Source organism: Wyeomyia smithii, chromosome 2 (genome assembly GCF_029784165.1).
Source record: "Wyeomyia smithii strain HCP4-BCI-WySm-NY-G18 chromosome 2, ASM2978416v1, whole genome shotgun sequence".
Taxonomy (NCBI): domain Eukaryota; kingdom Metazoa; phylum Arthropoda; class Insecta; order Diptera; family Culicidae; genus Wyeomyia; species Wyeomyia smithii.
In genome coordinates, this window is record NC_073695.1 from 208,173,501 (window position 1) to 208,186,136 (window position 12,636).

Here is a 12,636-nt window from a genome sequence, read left to right on the forward strand (position 1 = left end):
ACTCGCGGGCTGAATGCGACCAATCGTGGCAAGGTGAGTGAATGAATTCCGAACGTAAATCAACAACATCGCGAAATGAGCAGGAAAGCAAGCCAGAAACAACATTCGTACGCGAAAGCCGAAAGCTGCGCGGATTGCATGCTATAAACCACTCACTTACTCACTCACCAGCACAAAACAGACCGACTGCGTTGTTGTTTTGCGTTTCGTTGTATAGAAGAGAAGGCAAAGAAGGCGCATTACAATGATAATACATACACAAGTAACGAGCAACAGCAAAAACAACAACAACATCAACAGCAACAACAATCATCAACAGCAGCAGCTTTTGTAATTTCCATTTCGCGCGCGCTCTTTCTCTCTCTATATATCTCTTCTTTTGCTGTTTCGCTTCGCTTTGCGCGTACGTCCGCATCGGATTGGACCGAGCTCGACGTCGACCGACGGCGACGACGACGACGACGGCGACGGCGATAGCTTTGCTTCGCTCCCTCATCTACGGAAATTCAGCAGAAGCAAAAGTAGTCGAGAGTAGACAGCCGTTAGGTGATCACACACGGCGCGTGGACTCTGAGTAGAGAGTAAACTGTGGTGAAGTGCTGGTACACCTACCTTGCAGGAAACCCGAACAGGACAAATCGTTTTGTGACGTCGTCGTTCTTTTTTGCTTTTTTTTCTTTCACCCTTGCTTACTCAGAGGTTCTGATTGATCGAGCGAATCGGTGTGTCCGGCTTGTTGTGGGCTCCAGTTTTGGGGATATTCCGGAAGGTGAACTGGGGACTCCCGTGATTCTGGATATCGAACGTACCTACGTACTGTTGTTTACTGAAGAAAGTTTCGCGATCATATGCGGCGGTGTAAAGTTAGCCCTGCCAGAGGAAGTGATTTTGGGTTCTAGCGCTGGCTAAATCAATTCGAACCAACTTTTGTGCAATAGAATCTGTCCGGTTGGCAGAATGACGTTTCGAAGAAAGAGTGTTCTTCCTCAAGGTGTTTTCGCGATCGAAACCGACGGGTGATAGATGAGGAGACGTGCTGTGACAGCTGAATACTAGTGGAAATTTTGCAAAGTAAAAGTGGTGTCTAAACTATGTTTGGAATTTAAAGAATGAAAAATAAATACAATTAAACAAGTTTAAAAGCTGAATTATTCTATCGAAGGGAAAAAGTGAGCAACTGTCAGCAGTTTTGCTAGAGTGACCAACTAACTCGGCAGGCGTGGATCGGATCTCGAGTGGTTGACAGAACCGACAGTGACAAAAACGGAAGAAAGGGTTACGCAAAAGGAAACCAGTTCCAAGTAAAAGGAAAAGTGAGAAGTAATTTCAGTTAATGTTTTGTATGGTCATTACTCGCATGCAGCAAAGAAGAACGACTCGATATCGAAAAGAAGCGACGAAAAAAAGCGAATAAGGTTACGGAATCGAAAGAGGAAACGGCGTAAAGCGGCGATCGAGTGCGCGGGTTAATTGGAGGAAGAAGTGCACGGCAAAGAGAGTGCTGAAGCATAACTACGCGACGCGACCGGACGGAGAAGCCCGCAGAAGAAGAGCCCAAGAAAACTAGCATTATTGCGCAAAAGTGTTTGTGGACTAAGGGGTGAGGGAGCAGGCAGCGGTGACGGCAGCTGTGAAAACCTGTGAATGGTCTTCACAGTGGACGGCGCATAGCAGGCCATGCTGGTGAACGTCAGGGATCCCATCGGAGCCCACTTGGATCCAGCGAGCATAAACTTTTACTTTCGTTTTGCGAGTTTTCAAGTTGCGATCGCGAGCGGTCTCGAGGTCTACCGCGAGTTGCCGTTTCGCGTACGCGGCGTGTCGTGGTTGGTTCAGAAATCGATGTTGTAACCTTCGAAGGCGCGAGCTGCAGCAACGGCCGCAATATTTTTTTATTACGAAATGTTATATAATATCTTTTACCACAACTATTTTTTTTTGCTTTCGCTTGTCGACCGCTTTCCGCGATGATGCCAGCTGGTGATGGAAATGAACATTTTTAAGAAGTGAATGGATTATCGACGCCACCTACGGCATCGGAAGTGATCGTGGGATCAATCTGGCACCCAGCATCTGTGGTTGAACTTCCGGAAATTAAACTAGGGGCTTAACGAACCCACTGTGATTGTGTTTAACAGGACAGACATTTATCCATGGTTCTCAAATCTGTTGAAGCCTTCGTTAACCGCCTGCCAGCTATCGCTGCCACGAAAACTTCAAATAACTACCTTTCGCACTAGTAGTCGTAGGTGGTAATTTTTGCACCTTCTCCGCTTCAAGCGAATCGGTAGACCGTGCAGTCGTTCTCGGTACCATACACTTCTACCTCCACCCGTGTGCGACGTCCGTCGCCATCACCAGCTCCGAATTCGCTCCGTCTCTGTTTGAATCAGTTTACTAATGCCAAACTCCATCGTTCATAAACAGATCCATCATCGGAATTCTTCATCAAAAGTATCGCCAAGGGACCGCCGAGCTGAAGTCCATCATAAGAAGGTAAGTAGGTTGTAGGCAATCACCTTGTCTCAATTACTAAACTCGCTTTGACTTGACAAAGGCCCCCTCTCGAAAGGTCTCCGGTTCTGAAAGCCACAGCACACAATCAATCTCGCCCGGTGTCATTGGCGTATTGAAAGTGCAAACAAGCAATTTTGAATTTAATATTTCATTTCGTTCGCCACAATGCGCTGGCACTAGCACTAGCAATAGTGAGGTACTGGAACTGTTTTTGCAATGAGTTTTTTTTTTATTTGCGTTCACTTTGCTATTTTTCCACACTGCTTTGCAGTTCTATCGGAGTGTCTGCTGTGCGGTTCAAAATTGCAACATTTTTGCCGTGGCTGCACCGTAGCTTGCTCCTAGGCTGTGGTGTTGGTCTGCAAGAACCGCACCGCTTTTCGGTTGACCGAATTGTGGAAGTGAAACTACCCCGGGGTCCCCGTTCGGAAGACAGAACGAATTGATTGATTCGGTTTCGTCCTGGCGCTGAGCAACTAGCGAAAGCAGAGCTCAAGAACAGAACGATTTTTTGTTAGTAACTGCAATCAGTTTTGCGAAGTTGTTAGTTGTTGCTCAAATAACAAAAACTTTTTTTTATTTTTTTTACGCATGATTCAAATTTTGAATTTTTATCCTAAACGTTCCTGTCTTCAACAAAATCAAAGAAATATAAAAACACAGCCAATTTTGTTCTTTGGTAGAAGCAAATTAAAAATACACAGCTATTTGTTATATTACGAAGTTACCGTCGGCAACCTACTTCAGCGTAGACAGAGAAAAATTGCAAAGAATTATTATTTTTACTCAACTGAGTGAAAACTTCAAGTTTAACCGCAGCCCTCTCCATGACATTAGAGTTATTGCTCGAATCAAATCATGAAATTATGTTGCATCAAACATTATGACAAGAATCAGTCATATGCTTATGCAGATGCTAGTATGCTCGTAATACTAGCTGCTATAAACATAAATGCAGCCTTGAACTTCCATCCAGTGCTTTTTCTTCTTCTTTGAGCAGTATTTAAGAATAATAATTGCACAAGATAGAATTGAGATATTCATGGGAAAAAACAAGCCGATTTGTTCATTGAATGAATTTGGTTAGATTGAATACAAGAAATGTTTAAATTGAGAAATGAATCTCCATCATAACATAAAAATTTCTGACGTTAGGAATTATGCTCTATGGATCCAAAGTGACTATCTAAAACTTTTTCGTAGTGAACGTTGGTATAACTTGAGTCATGATTATGTAATACATACACAAAAAAGGATGGAGTAAAGAATTCTAAAAATTTGTTCATTATCCACCACAGTTTGATTTTATTTTGCGGGGTTGACTTGTTTATAAATAAGCTCCTTGATAAGCGTTTTTTGTCGTTTGATATTATCGAAAGTTTCAGTTGAAAGTTTTTGTCTAAAATTGTTGAGAAACCCACTGGGGTAGCATGCTGGGGGCGGCTAGGGCGGTCACCCTCTAGAGGGTGACACCCATGAGGAAAATTTTCATAAGTATAAGGGTGATATCCGTGAGATTAACTATCAATTAGGTGGAGGTCGCGGTAAAAACCCCACGAAAATTAGATAAATTTGCTCCTAAGAGTATAATCTCAACAATTTTTTCGAAAATAGGTCGAGTTAGTGCAATTGAAAACGAACGTGCCAACTCTCACAATTTTTGATAACAGAATGATTTTACTGCAACCTGATGGGGGTGACACCCAAATTTTCCGTCCCGGGTGTCACCCGGTCACGCTATGCCACTGGAGAAACCATATCGAAAAGATAAAAGCAAAGAAACGTATGTAACAATGCTATCGATGCTAATTTTCAAACAAATTTGACTCAGCATTCGCAACCGAAGTACGCCAAATAAAACCATGGATGAAGCTCGAATCATTTCTTCGTTTAAACAATAATAGTTTATAAACAAAATTTTCATAAAGAAACATTTATTCACTTAAAATCTATTTTATAAAAATCCACAGTGGAGCTTGTTTTATTATTTACTTATTCAGTAAATATTGGCTTGCGGATTTTAATCTGGTAAATTGTTTTCATTAGGCATAATTTAGCCTATGAACAAAAGTTAAATTGTGAAGAATAAATCGTTACTCTTAATGCTAGTCTCGAGGTACGATGCTGGCCTAACAAGCCAGTCGTCGTAGGTTCGAGTCTCGGCTCGGGAGAGACTGTTAGTGTCAGTAGGATCGTAGTGCTAGCCCCGCAATTGTCCTGTACATTTAACAGTTGGCTGCGAAGTCTGTGTATAATAAACGGAAGGTCGAGTTCCGATACGGAATGTAGCACCAAGGCTTTGCTTACTTTTTCTTAGTGTCAATGAGAAATTTCACAACTGATTCATACACTCCAATTCCACGCACAGCAGATTTTCGAAATAGGTTTAACTAATTTTCATCGAGCAACATTCGAGTACCAAAAAAATCAAATTTGTGTAAAAACACACAACCTCAAACTGAAAAAAACTGTCAAAATTCTGAATTCTGGAAAAAATTGACAAAAACAAAAAAAAATGCGTTTTAACCGTTTCTCTGATTTTGGGTGCCCCTATACAGCTCTAAGGTGAGTCAAAAGGCTGCAGAGTAAATGCTCGCCCGGTTCGTCGCTTCTACGTTTTAAGTCTCGGAAGGGTTCACACACTTCCGTACTGGCTAAAAGCATTAATATTAACAGGAACAATTGAACTGTAAAGTTTTCTAGTTTGAGCTCTTGGCAAATCTGTATTAATCTGTATTAAAAACTATAATCTATGATCTTTTTCTTGCTTGACCAAAACCTGTGATGACCAGTGTTGAAAAAAAATTATAAGCAAATGTTGCACGTGAAGATGATCGCTAGGAATCTGTTAACCGAAAATTATGTGCAACTTACCGATTAACGCTATTTGCAGAATTTTCGCTAATCGCTGACCTAAGAGTCATTGTTAAACTTGTTTGCAACTGCTACAATTAGTGCGAATCTGCTCTCAAGCATAGGGAGAATTTTTTTTTTTTTTTTTGAATAATAAAAAGTTATTGCTGTTGGAATTATATCAATTTTAATTTCAAATTATTAAATTTAAAATTAAATGATTACACTGGTCTACAGAAAAGTGCACTCCAGAAGCTCAAACTGGCAAAAATGAAAGATTATAACAATTCCTATGAATTTCGGTGCCCCAAACAATTACCAAAACGCGGCAACTTACGTGAGAGTTCGCATAGTAATTGCTCGCCGGGTTCGTCACTTCGACGTTATGTTTACGAGAAAACTAATTGAAGTCTCTGAAAAAATAAAGTTAAAGGCTAGGGACACCAAAATTCACAGAAATGGTTGAATAGCCATAAACTTTCATTTTTTTCCGGGTTGAGCTTTTGGAGTGCATATATTATCGATTGACGCTAACTGCAGAATTTTTTGCTAATCGCTGACCTACAGAGTCACTGTTAGTTTTGTTTGGGCACTAAAATGTGTGCCAATCTACTCTGAAAGACAAGGAGATTTTTTTTAAGTATTACAATGTTATATATAACAACACGTGTTAACCAAGTGTAGGAGCCAGGGCTTTAAATTCAAATTATTCAATAGAAAATAGAATGTTTGTCCAACAATTAAAAAGAACACAGAGCTTCAGAGATTTACTCTTTTATTATACATGGTTTTAGGGGTTCCTTGTTTAAAGTTTTTCAGGGGCTGATAGAGGGCCACATTTGATGATAAGATAGCATATAGAACGGTATAATAACAAACATTGTTAGAAAAAACAGCTTTTGATTGCAAACTTTGAACTAATTAATCCCGAATCAACTAACTTCGACTTGCAACCACCTCAAAAAAATAAAACAGATATGAACAAAGCGGTTAATAATTGCTGATACTTTTTGTACGGTATTATAGACTCTACTAAACCTAGTGCAAAACGAAAATGGCTAGTTCCAAAGATCCAATTTGGTTTACCAGAGAAAAAATATAAAAACAAAAAGTACACAAAATCTTAAACCTCAAGACAATTTAGACAGATATTTCAAAATATATAATAAATCGGATGCTAAAACGTTTTTGGCTTATGAGACTTATAACAAAAGGGTGGAATATAATGTAAAATCTGACACAAAACAGCTTTTAAATTTGCAAACGATAGAATGAAGTCTAAAAGCTTTCCATCTCGCATGTAATTGAAAACGAACAACTGTTCAAGAAATCCTCGCAACACCAAACGGACTGGATGCTTCAAAAGGACCAGGGCCAATTACAATTTCATTCTCATTTATAAAAAAATAGTACCAGCTGGCTTTGTTTTGGCTTTTCAACTTATCACTTCAGTCCAAACAATTTCCATCAGTCTGGAATCGATATGTTTTCATGTCGACCCTGTTGAAAAAAAATGAAAAAAAAAATTGTGTTAAACGTTGTGAAATCATTTGATTTTGAATTTGCTAAATTTTCTGACACTCGTTATGTTATTCTAGCCGTTATGGACAACTTAATTCTGAAAACGGTAGAAAATGTAACCGAGGAAACAACAGAATGAGAGTCATCCCACACGTCATGCAAATGGCAAACTGCAATGATGGAAAATTAGTTTCTTACAGCCCCAAAAACATGGGTGCTTACTATGACGCTTACAGTTCTTAGCAGTGAATAGCCTTCCTTTTCTTGTTAGTGAACTCAATTACTGCAGTACTCAGATGTGGAAAACTTATTTTTACTGCTTTAATTGAAAATATGTGGAAAAAAAAGACGGTTGGTTTTAGTTATCACAAAACAGGAGACATGCCTGTTAATCGACGGTGCTTCCCACATAGAAGAAAGATTCAAATTTAGCTATGTTGTTCCGTCCGCTATTGAAGGCAGCGGTATATTCGGAATCGCTGCGTGTTGCTGGTCAATTCAGTTCTCAGTAAATCATTCTTTTGCAACAACGTAAGGATAAACTGCTGCTGCTATCCGCTGCCGCTACAGCTGCAACCAGCTACTACTTAGCTAGGACCGTCCTAGTGGCCATCCACTAGTAAACTGATTGATTTGAGCAGAAGCAGGCTCTTATATAGTCCAAAGAATGCATTCCCTGTTAACTGAGTATTATATTCTGTCGACCATGTTGGAGAAAGCGTATTAAGTATTAAATATTAAGCGACCAATCAGAGGTCGAAATCGATGTTCCAACGATTTCAACAATGATTTTTCAATCGATTGCTGTAAAAATGAAGCAAATCGGTTAAAAACTGACTAAGTTCTAAACATATAAAGGTGGACAACTTTCGTGACGCTCTCGATGTCTTTGATTTTTCAATTTGTACCCATATATATGTTGCTGTGAACGCAATTCTATGTCAAAATCATTTCTTATTCCGATCTTTAACTCAGGAAGAAGATCTGACATAAAAAAATAACCATGGAATTTTAGTGATATAATGTATCCCAAACTTTGTGCAACTTCGTGAAAACTCTATACACGGATTTGAGTAAAGCATTTGACAAACAGCTTGGATTTGAGTCAGAAATACTTAAACCGTATTTGACAAATTGGACACAAATGGGTCGGCTAAGGGGCGCTTTTCTGTATCAGGTGAAATGGCATCTAGTGTTCCGCAAGGCTCCCATTTAGCACTTTTCTTTTCGTTTTTTTTTCGGTAATGATGTTACTTTGTGTTGAATCGTCTCAAAGTAGTGATGCATGCCGGAGACATGAAATTGTACATGACTAAGATCCAAATCAGATATTCAACAATTTTAACAAAAGGTTCAAGAGGCAACTTGAGTTAAATTCAGTTACTTTACTAAGCAGTTTAGTATACTAATCAGGGATGTCATGTAGAAAACCTCATTTAGTTTTCGACGAGTTTTCTGCGTAGAATACCTCTGGTAGAATACCTAACCAAAAACGAGTATTCTAAGAGTATTCTACAAAATCAAAGAGATTTTTGTGGTGAATTACATAAAGAATAAACGAAATTTAAGTTTTAAAATACTATTTATTTTTAATTGTGATGATTGTTTTGTGTGAATTGAAAACTAATTTTACATTTAAAATAATTGCATTTAATCTCCTTCGATTGAATTTGTTTCTGATATGTTTCATGAGTTTTCGGATTCGAAATACCTCCTGTTTGCAAAATATTCTAGGGCTTTCTAGCCAGTACAAACTACAAACCCAGGTATGTTTAATTTTATCTTCAAAACTTAATATGAATTTGTAAAATAAATTAAGTAGCCTGGTTCTAAACCAGGGCCGGCGTTTGATGTGGGTAGTATGGGTAGTAGTACCCACTCGGAAAATATCTCTGTGGGTACTTACCCACACGGAATTATCAGACAAAACCAAAAAATTGTAATGTTTACTATGTTCGAAACTTAAAATTGCCGTGCACATGTCCGAGCGACCACTTATCAATGGATATCTACAGATTTCATGCATTTCTAAGCGATTTGCTATCAAACAAACAAAATTTCGATTCCGAAAACTTCAAGAGCTACTCTTGTGCTTTTTTTTCATTGGTCAGAAAAGTGAGACTTTCACTACTGTAAGTAAAGCCTTACCAGAAGTCCGACACTTCGTGGACGCCGGATGCACACGCTTCGACATCTATATTGTCTTGGCACTATTGGACAAGAATCAAAGCATCGAAAGAAAACTCAGTTCCGAACGACCGATGACCCTCAGCGATAAAAGGTCCAAAGGATGCTGAAGAGGGAGACCGAGGGAAAAGTGGGACATCGCTGCGTGCGCTTGATCGGACGGTTGGTGCTACCGGCCAAACTGTGAAAATTGCCTGGCAAACATGGATCACAACGACTGGCAGGGCGCTTCGTATTTTATTTCCTTCACGAAGAAGTGAGCTCCGAGGAGAATTTCATTTTACACACCAAGTTCCCCAAGAAGGTGCTGCTGTGGCTGATAATTGGCGAAAAGGGGATGTCAAAGTTGCTCTTCTTTCGCTCCGGACTGGCTGTGAACGAGGAAATTTATAATAAGAAGTGTCTACCGGAAGTTGCGTCGTTCATCAAGAAATACCATTAGGGCGAAAACGCGGTGTTCTGACTGGATCTGCCGTCGACCCACTACTCAAAGCAAGCGTTGGACGAGATGGAGCGTCCCCTAGCTGGCTCCATCGAGAGTTTCATGGCAAAACTGAAGAATAAGATCTACTCCAACAATTTTGTCGCAAAAAATGATAAACAAAACGACGAAAGAACTCAAAACATGCCTACACGCATGTTCTCGTCCGCCATGGCGATTGTTCCGGTTAAGGGAACCGGAAGGGCACCCATTAACCTTCCCCATTCCTTACTACTCACTCGGAAAAATAGTGTGGCGCCGGCCCTGCATAGAACCCAAAAAATGAGTAATTATCTGACTCAAAACTGAGTAATACTGTACCCAAAAAGTAAGAAACAATCACTTAGTTTTTAAAACGCCTTGTTTCTCAATTATGCGTATTTACGGAGCTACTCAGTTTATGAGTTGTTCCAGTTTTTACGAAAATGCTTCAAATCTTACTCATTTTAAAGTTATTTTCCCCGAGGGTGTAAGAATTCTTCCATGCAACCGTTTAAAATTGCATGGAATTTTTGGTGGGCTTTTTATATATGCCAGAGGAATCATGAACCGTTGAGATGTTGGGTACGCTATAAATATATGAGATTTTACAGCGATAGCATAGTTCTGTAGAAATCAGGCCTTAGATGCGCCTTTGCTGTTACACTGATTTTGTATGTGACGTATATTATGCGATTTTGCCTTCATTAGCATTTTTGGATGACAACAAATATGTTGTTGAACCGTGAATTACTCCCGTTACTTAAATACACCTAATCAGCGCAGCGAATGGCATTTTATGACTCATACTGTGAATTTTCGAGTGTTTGAGAGTTATCTACTTGCAAGAGGTTTTCTACCGTAGAAAACGTAGAATACATTTTTCTACGTAGATTACTTACTAGTCCCGAAAAATCGCGTAGAATACCATCCCTGATACTAATTAATGAAAATATACTTGAAACAAATGAAAATTGCTTTAGTTACACTTTTTATCGATTTGGTGACACAACGTACAACGTGAATTTGTTAGAAAAAATCAACTTCTATGCTCCTATACGCTCATGAGGAACGCGAAAAATTTTTGGAACAGTCAGGTTTTTTTTCACGGAAGATACGTTCCAAATTTGTGTAAAAAATACTGAATTAAGTTAAAAATAACGTAGGAAACTGCCACAAAACGTTTAAACTTTGACTGAATGTGATAGCGGTCAGTCTGAAGGCTAAAATGCAATATTATAAATTTTCAGTATATGTATACACCAAAAATCGTGTTTTTTTAATCAGTTTTGACTTCATTTGTCCTAAAACGAAAAACGTGATTAGAATTAGGTCGATATCATGTACCATTTTTGAGTTATTGAAACAAGTTACCCGCGTAAAAAAAACCTGACTGTAATGAATTTATGAAGATGCTTTATTATGTCTTTTAATAAATATTGCAAAGATTCTTCGGAAACACACAACCAACCTTTTTTAATTTTCACTTCCAATGAACGCAGCGCTCTCTAAGATACGCTAGATTCTCATTCTTGTAACGAGCTGTCATACTATGATGAAATATTTCACGTCCATCGTGTTTACGGTCACGCTATAAAATTCGCTTGAAAACCAACCAAATAATCTTCACCTCTTTTTTGCTAAGCGAAAATAAAAATCAAAAAGCAAGAATTGTCAAGATCCAAGAGCGGACTTCCCGGAACCAGTTTTTCACGGGGCATTATTCTGTCCACGTGGTATGTGGATGGCCCCTATGTTATTTTATTCCCAATGTTGTTTTGAAATAATCAATACTGAATAATAATCGTTAAAAATCTGTCCACGTGGTATGTGGATGGCCCCTATGTTATTTTTTTCCCAATGTTGTTTTGAAATAATCAATACTGAATAACAACTTGAAATATAATAAAGTTCACATGAACCAAAGAAAACTTAATATTTTATATAACTAACATGATTTATGCAAATGTGCTAAAAAATATCTGCTCTGACTGTGAGGCTGTAATTTGGATTCTTTTCTGTTCAGCGGCATCCTCGGTTGATGTGACATCCTTATCCAGATGGGGCTCGAACTGGACATATTATTAAATTGTACGAGATTTTATTGGCCTAAAAATATTCTACTCAATTGTCAACAGTTCTGTTGTCTTCGAATTTGCACACCTTACAGTTAACAACGAGATCACGCAGTGCCCGTGAAAATCCAGTAACAATTATCACGTCTAGCGCCGGTTATTTAGGTTCTTTGTCCTTGGTAAATGAGTCAATACGGGTGCTTCTATTCGTGCCGATTTTCGATCAACTGCAGATGCTAATCGAAATCATTCCATTCTCCTCGTCATGACGGACAGACAAGACGTTGTTTCCGCACAACCATGTGGGATGGGCACGGAAATGAAAGCAATTTCTAGTCGAAACTGCCACAAATTAGAACAAACCCGAACAACAAATTAATCGGAACCTTGAAAAAATCGCATTCCCCCATATCCACCACCTGACGGGTGCTGTTGCGATTCGATTCTTCGAGCCACTCTTTCAATCTCATCGAAGGCAGCACGAATATCTTTCGAAACCAACGCTCGAAAGCGTGACCGGCCGGCAATAGGGCACCCAACAACAACGAGGCAGCGCGGCAAATCTTTCGGTTGCCGAGCCATTTCCGCTTCTACCAGTCAGCTGGCACGGTTCTTCGCTTTGAAGCTTCACAGTCCAATTGATTTCTAGTTCAAGGAATCAGCTCAACTTCATTCTCGCCGAAGCCTTCTTCCTTTGCGAAAGCGCACTCCGCTCGAGCTATTTGCAGTCAGTCAGTTGAATACGAAAAAGTTGAAGCAGTAGCTGGCAAGGGGCGTGAAACTAGCCAGATTTTTTATTGCATTTTTACTCCGTTTATTGGTCCTTTCCTACCGCCCTTCGTTTGTCGCTTCCCAACGCCTTCCACCGCGACCGTAGTCCTTCGCTATGCAAATGCAAATATACAAACAAATGCAGACGCACTCGACTGAAACGAAAGAGAGAGTGCACCATTTTTCCCCTTCTCCCACCCAGAACTGATGTTGTTTTTCTTTTGCTTTCTATTTTCTTTGTCGTCCTATGTA

General features: G+C 39.4%; 1 protein-coding gene across 3 annotated transcripts in view; it reads left to right on the top strand.

Moving 5' to 3' along the window:
• The first annotated feature begins 537 nt into the window (after positions 1-537).
• The window catches only part of LOC129722806 (transcription factor Ken 2), a 123,072-nt gene continuing 110,973 nt past the window's right edge, over positions 538-12,636 (top strand). The window contains exons 1-2 of one of the 3 annotated variants that reach the window (XM_055676572.1): positions 538-1,320; positions 2,428-2,496. The gene's annotated coding sequence lies outside the window, so the exon portion shown is untranslated. The remainder of the gene's footprint in view (positions 1,321-2,427; positions 2,497-12,636) is intronic. The other 2 variants (XM_055676573.1, XM_055676574.1) reach the window with 2 other exon arrangements.